This window comes from Triturus cristatus, chromosome 1_1, assembly GCF_964204655.1.
Source record: "Triturus cristatus chromosome 1_1, aTriCri1.1, whole genome shotgun sequence".
Taxonomy (NCBI): Eukaryota; Metazoa; Chordata; class Amphibia; order Caudata; family Salamandridae; genus Triturus; species Triturus cristatus.
Window position 1 is genome coordinate 263,529,660 of NC_140579.1, and position 21,244 is coordinate 263,550,903.

The following is a 21,244-nucleotide window of genomic DNA, read 5'->3' on the forward strand; positions in this document are numbered from 1 at the left end:
GCTGTATGTATTTGCATTACTGAGTCCAACCTCAAACCCTTAAAGTATTCTTTATTTTTACCAGTACACCTTAATTTATCGTGAAAACATAGTCCATATTATTTTACATGTTCCTCACATTTAAATTTCTCCCAAAACAGAAAATAATAAACACAACTTCAACAAAAGGAATTCCATTTCTATTATTCATTTCTTAATTTACCATATACATCCCCTCTCAAACTCTAAACTCACCTTTAAAATTAGTTAGCTGTGAAAGAAATGTGGCACTCAAACAGCAGATTATCAGAGCCAGGATCTCTGTTCTTTACACCTCTCTCCTCTCAGCAGAACCAGATAATGGCAAACTTTCCCTCTCTTTTTCCACACATATACATGTTAATTTCAAATCTCAGTGCTTCCCCCTTTTTTTCAAATGTAATCACACATTTCTATTGGTTGAAAACCAACCCTTTTCCAAAAGTACCCTTCCCCCAACTTGACTTCTGCCTAGTACCCTTCCCCCAACTTGACTTCTGCCTGCTACCATAGCAACAGCTCATGGAACACTGCTGTGTGGAGTTAGGTCAGAAGTTCACCAAACAATGTTTCAATTCCACAGAGCAAGAGTGCTTGACTTTTCAAACCTAACAGCAAATCCATAGTACTGTTCTTTGGTAACACATTTTTCTGTACCAATACAAAACATGCTTCTATTAATTTACACATACAGCCTAGTTTTTATTCTAGAATGGTATGAAACAGCCAATCAGTTCTTTTTTTTATGAAAAAAATATGTATGCCTCCATTTCCAAACTGTCTATCATTTCTTTTTACCATTCTACTAAATTACACCTCCTGAGTGCATCCAGTTCTCCTTTGAAGATGTTCAGAGTGTGGATTGTAGGGCACAGCTATGTCTTCTGGAGTGAAAAGTATGCAGAGAAAACAGATATGGTGAGAGACCTTGCTTTGCCAAATGTAGACATTAAATGGATTGGTCAGAGAGGGTTAAAGTGGCACCAATTGATGCCATTGGTGAAATCCTTCATGCAAATCCAACACCCTGACCTCATAATAGTGCACTGTGGTGGCAATGACCTAGGCACTTTGACTGGGGTAGGTCTGGAAATGCTTATGAAGGACACCTTTGCACAGCTGTTTTCACTTATCCCTAAAACTGCCTTTGTGTTTTCTAACATATGCCAAAGGCAAAAATGGAACTGCTCCAATCATTTCTGTCCGCAGATTGACAAAGCAAGAAAGCACGTCAACAAATCTGTTTCTGCTTTCCTCCGTGACTATGGTATGGGTTCCATTTACCACAACAACTTGCGTTACGACATGCAAGACATTTATAGAGGAGATGGTGTGCACTTCAATGATGAAGGGAATAGAGTCTTCCTCTTGAACCTTAGACTCTGCATCGGTACTTACTTGTAGGTACCACTAAAAAATCACTTCATAAACACAACGGCTCTTTTTAGAGCCCCCTAATATCTAAACTCTTAAATCTGCATTTCATTTCTTTTATTTTATTTTTTTTCTACCGTACGCGTACGTTGAGCTTACCGTACGCGTACCCCGCGATTTTTTTTAAAATCAATAAATGTTTTCTTTGTACTTTTCTGTCCTTCTTTGACCCCCTTACAAATGTTAGGGGGTCTGTAACTCTCCTCCTTGCCCCCTTTTCAAGATATCACTCTTTTTTTTCTGAGTGAAACACACGAAATGGTGGCCGCCGCTTCCTGGTTTCGACCGATTCGAATGTTTACTAAGATCTAAGAGCCAATCAGAATCGCACTCGCGCACGCCACCGTACGCGTACGGTAAGCGCACCGTAAGCGCACCGTAAGCTGGCTCAGATATATATATTGATTTAAAGGCTACTTTCTCAGAATCTACTGAACAGATTTACACCAAACCTACAAAAGGCACTTCCTTGACCTGAGGACTACCTCTCTGCCAAATTTCTAGTAATTCTGTTCAGCCGTTCGGGCTGTAGCTGTGTCTAAAGGTCCTATGGAAAAATGCATGGGAAAAACGCGTTTTGGGACCCCCCTTTTATCTCAGCCCCCGCTTGACGAATCCCCCCCGAGACTTTCAGGGTAGGAGCGGAGCGTAGCGCCCCACCTATTTTGAAATATTCGCGAGGATTCGTCGACCCGCGCCAAAGTTATTCAAAATAGAATGTTGCGGATTTCCTATGGAAACAGGGTCCTAACTATAACTACCTACTGGCGACCGCCAGTAGGTAATACACACACACACACTTATAATAATAGCAAAATTGTCTTTTTTTAAATATAGTTTGCAATATTAAATGTGTAATTGAATTTCTAAAAGGCAATTAGATGGGTCTGGTGGCTTAGTAAACATGTGTCTACTGCAGGGCCCTGTGTTCAATCTCATTGTCATAGGTTCAAATCCCAGCGGGTCCACTCAGTCTTTCAACCATCTGAGGTCGATTAAATGAGTATTGTTGGGTAAAAATAAACATCTGTTAGTGCCAGGATGCGTAAGAGTTAATGTGTGATCTACAAATACCTATGTTAAGTAGTTTATAATTTAGTAGCAGGATTTGGGGTTTTTGGGGTAATATGGTGGGAAGTTAATTACATTTTAACTATTCTTTTTCATGTTAAGTAATGTAAGGTAAAATCAATATATAAATGGTTAGTATGTAATGTTTTAATTGTTTAATTGTTTCATTTATTTGGGTTTAATTTCAGATTTATAATTTATATTTTGTATAGTATAATTAGTTATGGCTAATTTAGCAGCATGGTCAGTTTGTAGGGGAATAGGGTGAGACATTTAAATGAAAATAGTTTCTTTATTAATTTGTTGTTATTCAAATATTTAATTTATAAATCATAATTTTTTCATTGAATAGTTAAAATGAAAAAATAGTTTTATTTAGTCTATGCAAGAAATAATTAGTAATATATATCAGCAAGTGCATATTATATTTATTATTTTTATGTTTCATTTATTTTAATTTTATTATTGTTTTATTCATATCTTAATTTATCTTCTTGGTGTTTGTGTTTTTTTCAGTAGTAGCGAGAGAAGTGAATTCTAAGTATGTTTATTTAAATATTTCATTTAATTATACGTTTATTTTGTATATTTATAATAAATGGTGCATTTTATTTCAATGTACACAATATATATTTTCTAGTTTAACTTTTAGGTATTTAAACATTTTTTTAAATGACTGTATTGGATTGGTATATGTAACCTTTCTGAAGTCCAACACTTTCCCTACTGTTGCTTAAATTGGAGTGGGAACAGTAAATCTAGTCTATCCAATTCCTATGCTTTCCTTATTATTGCTTAATTGGGATGAGGGTAGGTAATATAACCCTTACAAAGTCCCACACATTCCCTACTGTTGCTTAGAATGGGTTGAGAATAGTAAATATAACCCCTTTGAAGTCCAATACTTTTCCTTCTGTTTTGTATATATTAGGGTGGGAATAGCAAATCTAATCCCTCTGAAGTCCAACACTTTCCCAGCTGTTGCTTACATTACAGTGGAAATTGTAAATCTAACCTCTCCGAAATTCAGCACTTTCCTTGCTTTTGCTTAGTGTGGAATGAGAATAGTAAATTTGACCCCCTCAGAGGTTCAACACCTTCTCACGTCTGAGCATACCCTGCCAACTTATGGCGAACAAAGCAAAAACCAAAGGAAATGATGGACGAAGTGTTGAACATTGCAAGCACTCACCCCCAGTCAACTGATCTGGGTTTAATCCATCACTGTTCTTTAGCCCACTCTGCCACCCCAGTTCAGACATGGCCATATGCAAATCAGTCTGACCCTGTGCCTCATGGGAACAGTCCAGCCCGAACTGCCAAGCCATGCCTTCCCTGGACCGAAAACAAGCTTCCTAGGACCGGTTTCTGGCATTTCGGCCATCATTTCCTTTGGTTTTTGCTTTGTTCGCCATAAGTTGGCAGGGTATGCTCAGACGTGAGTCCCTTGCTCACTTTGCCACTGGATTCAAGCAAGCCTGGCTGAAGACGGCTGAAATGCCAGAAACCGGTCCTAGGAAGCTTGTTTTCGGTCCAGGGAAGGCATGGCTTGGCAGTTCGGGCTGGACTGTTCCCATGAGGCACAGGGTCAGACTGATTTGCATATGGCCATGTCTGAACTGGGGTGGCAGAGTGGGCTAAAGAACAGTGATGGATTAAACCCGGATCAGTTGACTGGGGGTGAGTGCTTGCAATGTTCAACACTCCGTCCATCATTTCCTTTGGTTTTTGCTTTGTTCGCCATAAGTTGGCAGGGTATGCTCAGACGTGAGTCCCTTGCTCACTTTGCCACTGGATTCAAGCAAGCCTGGCTGAAGACGGCTGAAATGCCAGAAACCGGTCCTAGGAAGCTTGTTTTCAGTCCAGGGAAGGCATGGCTTGGCAGTTCGGGCTGGACTGTTCCCATGAGGCACAGGGTCAGACTGATTTGCATATGGCCATGTCTGAACTGGGGTGGCAGAGTGGGCTAAAGAACAGTGATGGATTAAACCCAGATCAATTGACTGGGGGTGAGTGCTTGCAATGTTCAACACTCCGTCCATCATTTCCTTTGGTTTTTGCTTTGTTCGCCATAAGTTGGCAGGGTATGCTCAGACGTGAGTCCCTTGCTCACTTTGCCACTGGATTCAAGCAAGCCTGGCTGAAGACGGCTGAAATGCCAGAAACCGGTCCTAGGAAGCTTGTTTTCGGCCCAGGGAAGGCATGGCTTGGCAGTTCGGGCTGGACTGTTCCCATGAGGCACAGGGTCAGACTGATTTGCATATGGCCATGTCTGAACTGGGGTGGCAGAGTGGGCTAAAGAACAGTGATGGATTAAACCCAGATCAGTTGACTGGGGGTGAGTGCTTGCAATGTTCAACACTCCGTCCATCATTTCCTTTGGTTTTTGCTTTGTTCGCCATAAGTTGGCAGGGTATGCTCAGACGTGAGTCCCTTGCTCACTTTGCCACTGGATTCAAGCAAGCCTGGCTGAAGACGGCTGAAATGCCAGAAACCGGTCCTAGGAAGCTTGTTTTCGGTCCAGGGAAGGCATGGCTTGGCAGTTCGGGCTGGACTGTTCCCATGAGGCACAGGGTCAGACTGATTTGCATATGGCCATGTCTGAACTGGGGTGGCAGAGTGGGCTAAAGAACAGTGATGGATTAAACCCAGATCAGTTGACTGGGGGTGAGTGCTTGCAATGTTCAACACTCCGTCCATCATTTCCTTTGGTTTTTGCTTTGTTCGCCATAAGTTGGCAGGGTATGCTCAGACGTGAGTCCCTTGCTCACTTTGCCACTGGATTCAAGCAAGCCTGGCTGAAGACGGCTGAAATGCCAGAAACCGGTCCTAGTAAGCTTGTTTTCGGTCCAGGGAAGGCATGGCTTGGCAGTTCGGGTTGGACTGTTCCCATGAGGCACAGGGTCAGACTGATTTGCATATGGCCATGTCTGAACTGGGGTGGCAGAGTGAGTCCCTTGCTCACTTTGCCACTGGATTCAAGCAAGCCTGGCTGAAGACGGCTGAAATGCCAGAAACCGGTCCTAGGAAGCTTGTTTTCGGTCCAGGGAAGGCATGGCTTGGCAGTTCGGGCTGGACTGTTCCCATGAGGCACAGGGTCAGACTGATTTGCATATGGCCATGTCTGAACTGGGGTGGCAGAGTGGGCTAAAGAACAGTGATGGATTAAACCCAGATCAGTTGACTGGGGGTGAGTGCTTGCAATGTTCAACACTCCGTCCATCATTTCCTTTGGTTTTTGCTTTGTTCGCCATAAGTTGGCAGGGTATGCTCAGACGTGAGTCCCTTGCTCACTTTGCCACTGGATTCAAGCAAGCCTGGCTGAAGACGGCTGAAATGCCAGAAACCGGTCCTAGGAAGCTTGTTTTCGGTCCAGGGAAGGCATGGCTTGGCAGTTCGGGCTGGACTGTTCCCATGAGGCACAGGGTCAGACTGATTTGCATATGGCCATGTCTGAACTGGGGTGGCAGAGTGGGCTAAAGAACAGTGATGGATTAAACCCAGATCAGTTGACTGGGGGCGAGTGCTTGCAATGTTCAACACTCCGTCCATCATTTCCTTTGGTTTTTGCTTTGTTCGCCATAAGTTGGCAGGGTATGCTCAGACGTGAGTCCCTTGCTCACTTTGCCACTGGATTCAAGCAAGCCTGGCTGAAGATGGCTGAAATGCCAGAAACCGGTCCTAGGAAGCTTGTTTTCGGTCCAGGGAAGGCATGGCTTGGCAGTTCGGGCTGGACTGTTCCCATGAGGCACAGGGTCAGACTGATTTGCATATGGCCATGTCTGAACTGGGGTGGCAGAGTGGGCTAAAGAACAGTGATGGATTAAACCCAGATCAGTTGACTGGGGGTGAGTGCTTGCAATGTTCAACACTCCGTCCATCATTTCCTTTGGTTTTTGCTGCCTCTGTTGTGACATGGGGGGTCATCCGGTATTCCCTCAGGAAACTGTAGATCGCCCTCTCCAGTGGAGATCCGTCCGCCATGGCCATGCGTATGGTTTTGTTGAGTGTCCTCATAAACCTCTCCACCTCTCCATTGGCTTGGGGCCATCGTGGTGTCACCTTGCGATGATGGATACCCCAACTCTTGAGGTATTCTGCAAACTCCTGCCCCTGGAAGGGGGGTCCCTTGTCAGTCTTGACCACCCCGAATATGCCATGAGTGGCAATGGTTTTCTCGAACTTCGCTATTACCTCGGTGGCTGTCTGGCTCCCCACGATTTCGACCTCTGAGTATTTGGTGAAGTCATCGATGATGACCAATGCGTACCGTCCATCTGGGAGGTGTCCGAAGTCGGCGCTCACGCACTCCCACGGCCTCTGGGGGTTTTCTTCGGTTGCCACCGGGTGAGGGCGATCCGGCTGTCCTGCCGCTTGGCACCACTTGCAGGTTCTCACCGCCTGCTCAACCATAGCGTCCATGCCAGGGAACCATACCTTGGCTCTGAGCCTGCCCTTAGTTTTCACCATTCCTTGATGCCCCCTGTGGGCGAGGTCTACCGCCTGTTGAGCAAGGCTGGCCGGCATGACCAGTCTCGGGCCACGTAGAAGACATCCTTGGGCGTCGACGGACAGTTCACCCTTCACTCTCAAGATGGATTCCAGTGTCAGCTTGGCTTGGGGAGTCCTCCGACCTAGTGATTCTTGGATTGCTCTCCAATCCCCCGACCTGACGGCCTCCGCCGCTGCTCTCAAGCATTCATCGCCTCTGGACGCTTCTATGATTGCGGCTAAGCTCATCGGGAGGGGTCGTGACCGCTCTGTCACATACCGGACGTACTCCTCTGTGTCCTCTGCCTCTTCCTTCTCTTCCGTTGTGGCTTTTCGCGGGTGGCTTGACAGATAATCCGCCGGGTTTGTACTCCACTCTGTAGTCGTACCCTTGTAGTTAGAGGATCCACTTTTCGATCCGGGGTGGCGGCTTCGAGGCTGACCCCTGGAAGAGAGGTATGAGGGGCTTGTGATCGGTTGCCACTGTGAAGTGATGGCCGTACACATATACATGAAAGTGTGTGCAGGCCCAGTGGATGGCAATGGCTTCTCGCTCGATTTGCGAGTAGCGCTGCTCTGTCTCGGTCAGAGACCTGCTTGCGTAGGCGAGGGGGGCCCACTCTCCGTTGCTCTGGAGTTGAGTCAACACCGCTCCCAGCCCAAAAGGGCTTGCGTCCACCGCCACGTTGGTGGGCTTCGCAGGGTCGAAGTACGAGAGGGTGTTGTCCGCCGAGAGGGCCACCTTCATTGCCTGGAACGCTTGCTCTTGTTCCGGGCCCCACTACCATGTGGTCGACGACTTGGTCAACTCCCTGAGGGGTTTGGTGAGGTTGGAGAGATCCGGGATGAAGCGGCCGCAGAAGTTGACCATGCCCAGGAAGCTCCTGGCCTCCGAGATGTTTGTTGGGGCTGGGGCTTCTTGGACGTCCTTCACCTTGTCCGGGTCTGGGGCCACTCCCTGATCCGAGAAGGTGTATCCGAAAAAGCTAATCTTGTTCTGCAGGAATTGACACTTCTCTCGGTGCAGGGTCAGGCCTGACTCCTGAATCCTTTTGAGGACCCCTCTCAACCGCTGGTGGTGTTCCTCTATGGTTGACGCGTATATCAGCAGGTCGTCGCTCACATGGAGCACTCCGGGGAGCCCTCTGAGGACTTCTCTGATGGTATTTTGGAATACCTCGGCGGCACTCGAGATGCCGAAGTTGAGACGCCGATACCGTCTGAGGCCCACATGTGTGGAGAACGTGGTTATGTACCTCGAGTCCGGATGAAGCGGCAGCTGGTGATAGCCTGATCGTAGGTCCATCTTCGAAAACCACCTGGCCCCGTTCAGCTCTCCCAAGATGTCATCAATGGTGGGCGTCAGGTGTCGTTCCCTCTTCACTGCGGCATTGGGGAGGGTCATGTCCACACAGATGCAGACCTGTCCTGGCTGTTTCGGCTTCCTGGCAATGACGATCGGGGATACCCACGGGGTTGGCCCGCTGACCTTCTCAATGATGCCTTGTCTCTCCAGGGCCTCCAGCTCCTCCTCGACCTTTTGCCTCAGATGGAACGCGATTCGCCTGTGCCTCAGCGCCACTGGTTGGACCGACGGATCGATGTGTAAGGACACTTCCTTCCCTTTCAGGCATCCGATGCCTTTGAAAACTTCCCCGAACTCTTCCATGATGGTGTCTAGTTCTTCCTCCAGGACTGCCATGGCAAACGATATCAGTCTCAGTTCTTCGGCCGACTGCCCGCTCAGCAGCATCCCACTGCCCTCTTCTGTGACATAGACTGTGGTGCTGATCCTCCTCTCTCCATGTTGCAGTTCTGTCTTGAAGCATCCGATGAGAGGGATGGGTGTCTTCTGGCCGTACGCGAACACTCGGATCTTTGCCTCTCGCAGCGGAGGCTTGGTGCGCAGTTGGTGGTAGACATTGGCGGCCATCAGCTCAATGGATGCCCCTGTATCAATGGTCGCCTTTACCTCCTGTTGTTGGACCAAGATGCGACATTTTGGAAGTCTGCGCTTCTTCTTTTGTGGCTGGTTGATCGCAAACACATAGTGGACTGGGTACTCTTCGGTGTCATCATCCATGTCTTCGCTATCCGCCCCCTCCTGCACCGCATGGGCCGCCTCCTTCTTGACTCTGGTGGACCGGCACACCGCCGCGAAGTGGTTCATCCACCCGCAGGCGCTGCACTTTTTCCCTCTGGCGGGACAGTCTTGCATGCGGTGGGGCTGGCCGCCACAGTATCTGCATTCTTTCTTCTTGGTCTCCGGTTGTCTTTTCCCTCCGGCCGGTCTCCCTTTGGGCCGTACCACGTTCACCGCTTCCGCCACCTGCACTTATTCAGGCGTAGCTAGAGCTTGTGGCGCCCGGGGCTATCCCTCAGATTGCCGCCCCCCCCCCCCCGGGGGAGGGCATGCACTTCAAAGAGGTCCGAGAGACACGTAGTATGGCCGCTAATAGTTACCTTTATCATGCAAGTTACATGCACATACATGACACGGTCCAAGGCTACACAGTTGAAAACACCGGTGACTGGCAGTACAAAAGAGAACACACAGACTGCATGATCTATCTGGGGACTCAGAAAAACTGCATGTGACATCCATCAGAGAGCTGCGTGAACAATTACCTGGTAATCCCCTCAACACAATGCAAACATGCACATTCATGACACTGTTCATGTAACCTTCATCTACAGCTTACATTAAATGACCATTCATCATGGTCCCCCCCCATTAAAGCAGTGGGGACCTGCACAAACGTGATGTGCTCTGTGGACCCAAAACCAACTTAACAGTATTGAAGCCTGTGATTCTTTATCTTTCAAAAACAGCAAATTAATTATTCACAGGGAATGACTCACTGTGTGCCCTTAAAACTAAACGCAGCACAAAGGGGTCAGTCAGCTCCACCTTGCCAACACAGACCGGATACAAAGCCCACTCTGGTGGCCCAAAGGCAACAACCAGGGGTCACTCCCTGTCATTACTTCCAAGCAGCAGCAACCAACTCCCTGGGAATGAAAAGACATGTGCTCTTGGTTCCCAAAACCAGCTTGTAATAGTGCATCTCTTCTTCACAGCAGCCTCAGCACACACATGGTGCACAGCCTGCCTGGGGGCCCAAAGCTAAAATACAGGGAGGGGCGACACATTATGATCACAATCCTTAAACACAGTTGTGGGGGCCATGGGAACTTGTTCAACTCTATCCAAGACCCGGGTCCAACTGTTCCGGCGCTGCGGCACTCCTTGAATATTCAGAAGAAACCAGAAAAATAGGACCAGTAAAACTCACTCTTTTCCAAATCTCTTTCTAAATATTATCACTTTCCATGTAATGTTCCTTTGATGGGAAGAGGAGGTTTCTGAGGTGGGAGTATCAGGCAAGTGATACTACTCGGGCTCCATCTGTTCGAGCCTTCATGGAGGATTCCTCTTCATTACTACCTCCACCTGACCACGGACTCTGCAACGCACTCCCTTACGGGCTCCCTCTGTGCGAGCCTTCAGGGAGAATCCCTCTTCATTACTACCTCCACCTGACCCCGGACTCGGCAACGCTCTCCCTTACAGGCTTGATTATCCACTACTCCTCTCTCCAGTGCACCTTATCTCACAGCTGACCTTGGGCCCCCAGCCCCATATCAGGCCCCATCGGGCTCCACTTTGCTTTTTCCCGGTAAAAACATTAGTAAAATCACCTTCAAACTTAAAACATTGAATATAGCAGTAAATATAATTAGCATGCACTTTAAAGTATGTTCCACAGTAGCCCTTATGACCCGACTGCTAATCAAATAAACAAAAACAGAAAGGCCATAACAGGGCCGGCTTTAGCGCTGATGCGAAAGTCTTTTTTGGCGCCACACTAATAACCTCTTTCTCCATAAATACCTTTACTACCACCTTCCAACAGTGCCCCTCATCCCTCTATGGCCCCCTAGTGATCTCCTCCTCAGATTCCCTCACTCCCTCACGTCACAAGTGCCCCTCTTCTCCCCATAGCCCCTCCCCCTCATGACCTCCTCCTTGGACTCCCTCACTGCCACCATCCACCAGTGCCCCTTATCTCTCTGTAGCCTCTCCCCCTCATGACCTCCTCCACAGACTCCCTCACTACCACCCTCCACCAGTGCTCCTCATCTCACCCTAGCTCCGCGTCCACACCATGACCTCTTCCTCGGATTCCCTCACTGTCACCCAGGGCACAAGTCCTAAAAAAAGAAGTGGGGGGACGCTGACGTCACAACAGCAAGTGATGTCACGAAAGGTGGCTTGCACCATCAGACTCATTGCCTCCCCTCGCTCACCCCTTAGATGCCATTGCATCAGAAAAGTCAGCGCGTGAGCAGCGTTCTGAATGAGCTCCGATCTCGCCCCAGAGAGGCCAAAGAGTAAATGTGTGGCTCCAGTAATCGAGCTCCCGCGAAAATAAGTGAGGGGACGCCATCCACCCGCCTGGTACCCCGACTCGAGCCCTGCAGTCACCCTCCACCAGTGCCCCTCATCGCTCCACAGCCCCTCCAACTACCTCCTCCTCAGATTACCTCACTGCCACCCTCCACCTGTGCCCCTCATCGCTCCGTAGCCCCTCTCTCATATGCATTTGTTGTTTAGCGCTACTCATATCAGTGTAGTGTGTCTGCACTTTACACCACAAACACATTATACAGAGACAATGAATCATACAAGTATGTAAATCAGTCTACAGGGAATGTCACATAAGCCAATGAGGATTACAAGGTGTAGGAATCTGCTGCATACTTAGAAAGAGGACACAACAACCATAAATAAAGATATTTCTCCCCGTTGTGCCTCTGGTGGGGAGGCGTACAACTCTGATACATTCCCAGGTCTACTAATGTTGGTGAATCTGGGAATGTGTCAGAATCCATGGTTAAATGTGCTGGAACACCTACACTCCACCTGAGGCATGCCTCCCTGCTGCAGATTAACGCAAGGCAGCGATTGCGCTGCCTTGTTACTCTAGATTCCTCAAACCAAGGTGGCCTTGCGGGACTAGATAAATCTCATTTAGGTTTTGTGACGCCGTTTTGTGCCCTTGCGACGACGCAAAACCTTGATAAATATGCCCCTGTTTGTCTTTTCTTGTCTCTGCAAAGCGCTCACATTTGAATTCATCCACACCCTCTTTCATCTTGTTTCATTGCTACAGATACAATGATTTTGTTGTAATGTTAGCAAAATGGAATTAAACATGCCGAGGAGGGAAGCAAAAGTGTGATTTGTTATGAAAGGTCTCTAAAAACTTCCCCAATAAAAGATTATTCGCAGCAAAACACTCCAAGTGTTGCTTTATGTGTATGCTATTTCAACTGCACACACTCCTGCTTGCTGCAAAAACCTAATAGCATTACCGGTAGCCTTTGCTACACTGGATTTCAAAGTAGGTCCGTGTCATCCATACTGGTGGCCAGTATATTTTGAGAGGGTTTGGTCTGGGGAAACACAACCTTAGGATTTAAAAGAGTATTCCATGGGTGTCAGCTTTACTGATAAAAATGTATCTCTGCCCAAACATACTCATTTTAGCAACATTAGAATGATGAAAGACTGAGGAAGTTCTAACTATATCACAAAACATATCTATACCATTCACGTTTGTATGCAGCTCTTTGGTGACAGACTCAGTTCATTGGTCACTGTCCTATGTTAGGATTGTAACTTCTGAACTGCAAGTAACACAAGGATCTCTGTGGCAAAGGCAACAACCCACTGAGCTTCGACACAAAATACAGTTCATCTGCATTTAAAAACTACTAACAGACAAATGATTGCTCTCAAGCGAATCATTAATCACCAGCGTTATTGGGGCATCTTTTATTGTCTTATTGTTGTCCTGCATCGGCCATGATAATGATAAAAACTTCAGTATCAACTATATGACTTGTTGCCCCCCTCTTTTCGCTCCATGAGATGGTATCCATTCTTTGTTCACAAGGAGTATAAAATAAACAGTACCCCCCCCCCCGTGATAGAGAATGGAGATTCCTAGCCAGACAGGCATATAAGGATAAAGTGGTCAACTGTGTCTTTCATGTGAAATGTGATGCGAGACACAAGCTGCTCATCAAGATGCTGAAAGCGCCTAGAGGCAGCCATCCCATCTGAGGCAGGTGTTTGCAGGGTCGTCCTACAAAAACATATAATTACCTGACGCCTCCTTTTCTCATGGCCTTCAGCCGATCATGCATGCATCCCGGCCGCTTTTCCAGTGCCAGGTCAATGACAGCAGGTCTTTGTGACACTGCACACTGGCATCCTGGAAATAGTAATGTGGCTGGACACAGAGCTTTACACTAAACCTAGAACTGGCAGGAACCCCGCAGGAAAAATACAGACATGACGTACATCTGCAACCTCATTGACAGGGTTCGAGGTTCAGAGCGCATAGACCCAGGCACCACGTCATTGCCATAGTAAAGTTTGAACCCTTGCCTTGTGTTTACTCTGTAACACACAAAAGTATTTTAATACCAGGGCATGCTGAGCCAGGTAATCACTGCTTGAAAGAAGGACTATAGGGAACAACGCATCCTACCCAAGAGTAGGCTCGAGCGAGATTTCAGTTATGGTCAATTTCACTTTATACACGGAATCCTTCACAATCCTCAAGGAAACCTTCTGAACTGCAAGTAACACAAGGATCTCTGTGGCAAAGGCAGCAACCCACTGAGCATCCACACAAAATACAGTTCATCTGCATTTAAAAACTACTGACAGACAAATAATTGGTCTCAAGCGAATCATTAATCACCAGCGTTATTGGGGCACCTTTTATTGTCTTATTGTTGTCCTGCATCGGCCATGATAATGATAAAAACTGTTTAAATGAAGCGCACACGAAGTACGTGTCCTGCTGGACCTGCGCATATTTAAAAAAAGAAATGAAACACATTCTCTTACCTACAACTGCAGTCTGCACTAAAACGAATTATCCACGCAGCAGGCTCAGCAGACTGCCCCAGGCCACAAGGTCCTCACGAGAGTGCGTAGTGGTGAAGCGCGTGACGCGTCACCGCTACGTTCTCATCGCGAGGGCCGGGCAAAAATGTAGCCCAGGGCCGTCATTGGTAGCGCTGGCGCGCGCTCTCCATGATTGACGGCCCTGGAGCAGGCTGGAATGGGCGGCGCCGCGGGCAGAGAGATTAACGGTCATCATGGCACTCATAGCACTACAGGTTAGTGCGCGCTGCTTTCCCGGCCGCGGCGGACTTTATAATTTATTTAGTGACACTGTGTCCCTAAATAAATTAAAAGGCCGCCGCCGCCCTAAATATAGTGCCGCCTGGGGCGGTCCGCCCCCACCGCCCCCCCCTAGCTACGCGCCTGCCCTGATCCTGTCCCTGCGGTGCCTGGCCTGCCCCCATGTATGCCCCTCCGAGGGGATGACCCCGGTCCGTAGCAGTGCAGGCAAGCAAGGTGTGACAGTTGTCACTCAAGTTCACTCCTTGGCAATTTGACATGGACTGGACATTGGCCTTTTGGTTGCACAGACGTTTCGAATTTCATATACTGAATTTGTGACTCTAGTTCACTCCTTGCCCTTTGGATATGGACTGGCCATTGGCCTTTTGTTGGAACAGACGTTTCACTTTTCATATGCTGAATAAAGCTTTTTACTTTGTCCCTGTGAACTTGATTTAGCTGTACATCATGTTGAGGTTGTTTTAGATGCCCTTGTACCTGTAATGCTTGGTTTACAATGTTGCATACTGATGTGTTGATGCGAGGTACTCCCTGTGGTCCATGAGGTATGTATCCTAGTCTGCTGGGTATCCATGTCATCCTTTGCAGCTACCTGGGTGTGTCTGGATCAACCATTTGTGTACATCTCTCTGTGAGCATTTAATTGCCATGGTCACATCTGTGGCTTGCACCCCTGCACATATGATGTGCTTCCCATTGTCCAAATTGTCACTTCCACATACTTCGTGCTCATCACTACTGGCCCTACAGGTGTGGGCATCATTGGTATAGGAGCAACTGTGTCCTCTATTCAATTTGCTGTACATATGTATTGAGTATGTGCAGATGACTTAAGGGAGACTCACGTACCCAGACTGTTGTGACCAAAGCCTTTATTGTGCGGTAACTGATGGCTGACTGACCAAGTGTTCTGCAGACATGAGTGGGACTTGCGGTGAATATGTTTGGCACAGCTGGGCTGCCACAGGAGTTGGGTCCCCTCAAGTTAGTGTGTTGTCCAGTGACATGGCCTGGGCCCATGGTGTGTATTGTATGTGCATGTGTGTGTGTCCACATCCCTGTTCATACACAGACAGTGTTCCTTTGATATGTTCGTGTTCTTGATGCTTGCTGAGTGGTACTGGGTTAATCCCACTACTATTCCAATGGGCTACCAGATGTGTGGATGCATGACTCACTCCTGTTAATTGGTGTATCATCATTGTGATTTGTCAGTTCTGAGTGTTGATGATGTTGTCAGACACAGATGGGACACAGTGAGGGTTCCTCAAGGCACTTTTTTGTTTGCAATATCATGTAGTTGTCCCTAGGTGGTAGTTTTCAGTGATTAAGACATTTGTATGTGTGTGTGACTGCTCCCACTTGTCGGGTTCACGGCAGCGATGCTGGCAGGTGTCAGCATGGGTGCCTTGTGTTCCTCCTTGGCATCTGCATAGTCCTGGGACAGTGGCAGGGATTGTGAAGCTCACATGAGCTTTGAGGTCATGGCCATGTACCGCATACTGTGCAGTGTGTCTGTCATTCCCCAGGGTTGTAAACAGTCCTTGTGTGATGTGTGTGTGTGCACCTTAGTTCCTGCCAACATTCCTGTGTTTGTCATGTGGGCATGTGCAATGTCACCTGTCCATGTGGGCTTCAAAGATGCACATTGTTGCAGTTCAGGTGTGTGGTGTTGATGGTGGACTGATGTGAATGTTTGCATGGATGGTCCCTTAGCTCCCGTTTGTCCATGGATGAGGGGCCATGCTAAGTGATTTGTGTATGTGTGATGTACGTTTGTGGCACAGGACACATGTCTGGGTTTCCCAGTTTGTACGACATCTGCCTTTGTCATCACAGTGGAGGTGTCATGAATGCTTGTGTCACACCAATGTCTTGTCCCTGAGGATTGTGCTGTTGTGTGTCAGTCTCTTGCTGTGTTAGTTGGTGTTCATTCCAGCTAGTGTCACATGTGTCTGTTGTGCTCCCTCTCATCTCCCAACGCCTGATTGCCCACTGAGGGTGTCCCAATGATGGTTTACTTTTATATGGCACTGTATCCACATCTGTGTCACTGTGGTTCATCCCCTCTCATGTGTTGTGTAGTTGCCTGTGGATACTGTGACACACACACACGTGTCCGATGTGCAGTATGAGTTTGCCTGTTTGTGCATCTGCACCAGTGCATTGGTGTTGCTGTTGTGGGCCTTTGTCTGGATGCTGTTTTTGTGATTTTGCATGCTGTCCCTGTGAGTCATTTCACATCATTGTGCACATTCATCCTGGTTGTTGGGTGCCATTGCTGGCATGGAATGTAAGTTAGTGAGCTGACACCTACAGTCTACACATGTTGTTTTGGTTGGTGTGTCTATTTTCGAGATGTGTGCATGCTTGGTGATGGTCACTTCTGCTGTTGTGTCATTGTACGCTGTGTGCATTGTCAGCCCCCATGTGTGGTGCTTGTCTGCACATGGCCGAGTGTGTTATGTTTTCACAGCACTGTTTGCCTCAACACATCTGTGTGTATGGGACACAACCACTATTTTCCCCCAGAAGTGTTTGATGTGTTGGGAGCAGGGATCAGACATGCTGTTAGTAATTTGCAGCTTTGACCATGATGACACTTACCTTTTGGTCACTGTGTTGAGGGGGGTTTGGTCCCCATCACCACAATGCTCCACATCTGCTGCATTTTGTGAGCCCCCACTTGACTTCTGACCTACACAGTGAGGGGGTGTTCTTTTTACATTGCCGCAGTGCTATGGTGATGCTTGCCTTGTGTATGTCACACTCATGTGTTGGTCACACATGTGCTGTTACTTACATTGTATGCTCGTAGCCATATTCACTGTTGTGGGCATTTGTCACAGACTACACACTGTTGTCATGATGTCGTGGGGGATGTATTTTGCGGACATATCTGATGTTTGCGTATGCTGGATGTGCTGCGCATCACCCATCCTATGGCTGGGGGTGGCAGGGGTGATGGGCAACATAAGCCCTGTGAGTGGGGGTGGCAGGGGTGATGGGCAACAGGTCCCCTATGGCTGGGGGTGGCAGGGGTGATGGGCAACAGGTCCCCTATGAGTGGGGGTGGCAGGGGTGATGGGCAACAGGTCCCCTGTGAGTGGGGGTGGCAGGGGTGATGGGAAACATAAGCCCTGTGAGTGGGGGTAGCAGGGGTGATGGGCAACAGGTCCCCTGTGAGTTGGGGTGGCAGGGGTGATGGAAGACATAAGCCCTCTGAGTGGGGGTGGCAGGGGTGATGGGCAACATAAGCCCTGTGAGTGGGGGTGGCAGGGGTGATGGGCAACAGGTCCCCTATGGCTGGGGGTGGCAGGGGTGATGGGCAACAGGTCCCCTATGGCTGGGGGTGGCAGGGGTGATGGGCAACAGGTCCTCTATGAGTGGGGGTGGCAGGGGTGATGGGCAACAGGTCCCCTGTGAGTGGGGGTGGCAGGGGTGATGAGAAACATAAGCCCTGTGAGTGGGGGTGGCAGGGGTGATGGGCAACATAAGCCCTGTGAGTGGGGGTGGCAGGGGTGATGGGCAACAGGTCCCCTATGGCTGGGGGTGGCAGGGGTGATGGGCAACAGGTCCCCTATGAGTGGGGGTGGCAGGGGTGATGGGCAACAGGTCCCCTGTGAGTGGGGGTGGCAGGGGTGATGGGCAACATAAGCCCTGTGAGTGGGGGTGGCTGGGGTGATGGGCAACATAAGCCCTGTGAGTGGGGGTGGCAGGGGTGATGGGCAACAGGCCCCCTATGGGTGGGGGTGTTAGTGGTGCTGGCCATGCAACCCGTATGGTGGGCTGTTGTTAGTGGCCAGGATATGTCTCCCCTGTGTGTGTGTGCCATTTTGCGGGTACGTGTCGTTTGTTTATGTGGTAGGTGTCTGACTTACCGTCTGCTCCGTCGGCCCCTGATCCGGTCATAGCTGTAGAGTACTGGTATGACCTGCGCGATGGGATTCATGATGTGTTCGTGTCGTACACGCTGCTTGTTGCTCCGTCTTGTACCCACTGCAAGCTGTTCCGTCTCGTAGCCGTGTATTGATTTGTGGCACGAATCGTAGCTGATATGCTTGTTTTCCGGATGCTGTGACGTGCCGTACGTGACGACCCGTCCGGCGTGTAGGAAGTACGCATCGTACTTGTCATGCAGGAAACTGCTCTGGAGACTGCTTCAGGGCGACACGGTTCCTCTTTGGGAGTTACGGCTCGGACGGAGAATGGGGCTTGATTCACAGCCTACGTGTCGGTCGTGCTTTTGGCAGTTATGCGCATCGTACTTCCTATACAGGACGGACCGGCTCCGGGTACGTGTCGGTCGCAGGGTAAGGCTACGGACAGCTGTCCGACCGGCCATCGGAATCGATCCCCCAAGTAGTGTTTTCATGTTTGTGCATTTAGTTTGGGTTTTACATAATAAAATTTTGAAAATGTTGGTTAAATGTATGTTATGTTAAAATGTCGTAAATAAATTAGTTTATATTAATTTAAGTTTTATATTTAATTTATATGTGTATAAAACATTTAGGTAATGTTTATATTATTAAGTAAAAAAAAAAATCCTGAAAAAGAGCATTAATTTTGTTACCCGTGTATTTTTTGTTTTTACCATTGGGTAATTCAATTAAATATTGTTTTATAAAATAGTATGTGTTGTGGCAATTATTTAAATACATTTGTGTAAATGTTATTATCTAAATTATGTTTTAATACACTTCCTCACCCAAAGCCAGTTTTCCCTGCATCCCGCTCCTGGGGTTTATTATACAAAAAAAAGTATATATATTGCGTTGTAAATGCGTGTGTTGTTGTAGTATGCATTGTAATGGATCATTCAATTTAATATACTACATTTGCGTTGTAATGGGATGCGTTGCAAAAACTTGCGATGTAATGGTACTTGCGTTGTAAAAGCATGCGTTGTATTTGTTTGCGTTGTAACGTCATATTCGCGCCACACATCGATAAACCCCAGATCGTGTAGCCACTGCCAGGCACCAGTAGATAGTGTCCGGTCTGTCCCTGCCTCTGAGCCAAACGGTCCAGTTGACTGTCGAACACAATGTTCAGGTCGCCCCCCAGAAGTATGTGCCGGTCTGAGGAGGATTTCAGGTCTGCTACTGCTTCACGAAGGAACGCCTCCTGGCCCTCATTGGGAACATAAATAGTGGCTAACATAGGCGTATACGGCCCTATGGTCAGGGAAAGCGCCAGGAGCCACCCTCTAATCTCTGCTACTTTCGCCCCCATCACCCCAGAAAACTATGGGATATTTGGATAGCGACCCCTGCTCTCTTAGTGGTGAGTGAGGCAAAGTATTGTTGTGGGAAGGCCTTAGAGCGGAATCTATATGTGTCACAGCGCAATAGAAGTGTCTTGTAATTGGCAAATGTGGGCTTTTGAATTCTCCAGGGCAGACAGGATAGCTCTACGTGTAATAGGGTTATTAAGCCCTTTCACATTATGGGTAAAAAATGATATCTTCATCCGGGAGTATGGTAGGAGCAGACTGCAGTGTAAGTGCGATGGAACAAGCCGCGCAACCCCAGTGTGGGACCATGTAGGATCGCAAAATTAGGTGCCAGGGTAGATGAGAGTCACACTCATGCAGAGGACAAGGGGCGTGCTGGGAGGGGAAAGGAGACCCATTAAGTAAAGAAGAAACACCCCAACTTAACAAAGACATTAATAATGAGAACTAGCGAACAGTCAATGTCCGGAGCGTACTGCTCCCTGGAAGAGTGAGAAAAGGTACCTGGGGCCTGCGGCTCCCAGATCCCCCAGGCCAACCAATACAAATGGCTAAGGTGATTCCAGTCGTAGGCCGAAGCAACAGCAGCAGTCAACAAAGCTCAGCCTGTGTTGATCCCTTTACTCCGACGACATTCCTGTGAGAGATGCCAGTACAGCCGGACGTTCTCTTGCCCCAGTATCTGGGTCAGGGCGTGTTGATGGGCTAGGAGGCTTGATAGTGGTCCATTCATGACCGCTGCGACGGCTACACGTGTGGCTGCTCTGGTGCGACTTGTCCTCCGAGGGGTCCTCAATGTCTAAGAGCTTGCAAGCGGCAGAGAGTGATCTAATTTGCCTCAGTTCCCCCTTGAAGTGGGAAGTCAGTCTAAAGGGATGTCCCCATGATTATTTGATACCATGAAGGATCGGCTGATTTGGTCTTCACCGCCCTCCGCCTCATCCGAGTGCTTTGGTGTGAGCGGGCTCCCTGACTGCTGCGCCGCCGGCTTAAGCAACAGGTCCTTCACCGACCTGTCTTTCTTGCCCTATGAGGCCGCCATTTTACTGCTCCGGTGGTGCTTCTCTGTAGGGATACAAGTCCAAGGCGGAAGGCCTGGCAGGCAAGCTGGCACAGTGTGGCGCCAACAGACGTGCAGGGCTATGGGACCGCTGCTATTGCAATGATGCCTCCCCTAGCCCTGTACCTCTAGCACGGTGAGCTCTCCTTACACGCCTCTCTTTGGTTTCCAGTGGAGGGGAGCTCTATATTCCACCAGGACTCTGAATCGGGGCCCCTCTGTCGCACTGGTATCCCGCTCCTGCCCGCCGCCACTCTCACCTCACATTGGGGTCCCTGATCCGGTCACAGGCAATGGGGGGTTGTTTCGAAGGTGGTGGGCCGGAATGCTCATATAGCCTCCCCTTGATTGATCGAACGTGCCCCCTTGTTTGTTGATGCCTTCAAATGACCCCGGTATGGTCAGTCAGTGGGGCCCCCTTGCGCACCTCTCCCCCGGTAAGGTCCGTGAGTGGTGTGCGCGTATCTCGTAGGCCTCAACAAGCTGTTCGCATTCTGTCACGGGGGCCTGCTTTCTCCTCGCAGCTGCTGGGGGGCCGGTGAGAGGGACTGCCCAAGTGTTCTGGTAGGTGCTAACCTGCAGGACCACCGGGGACTATGGAGCCGGAATCTCTCTGCAGGGCTCTCCTCGGGCAGGGCCTGTGATTTCTCCTGGAGGCCCCACGGATCTATTTGCTGTCCTCCATGGGGATCCTTTATCA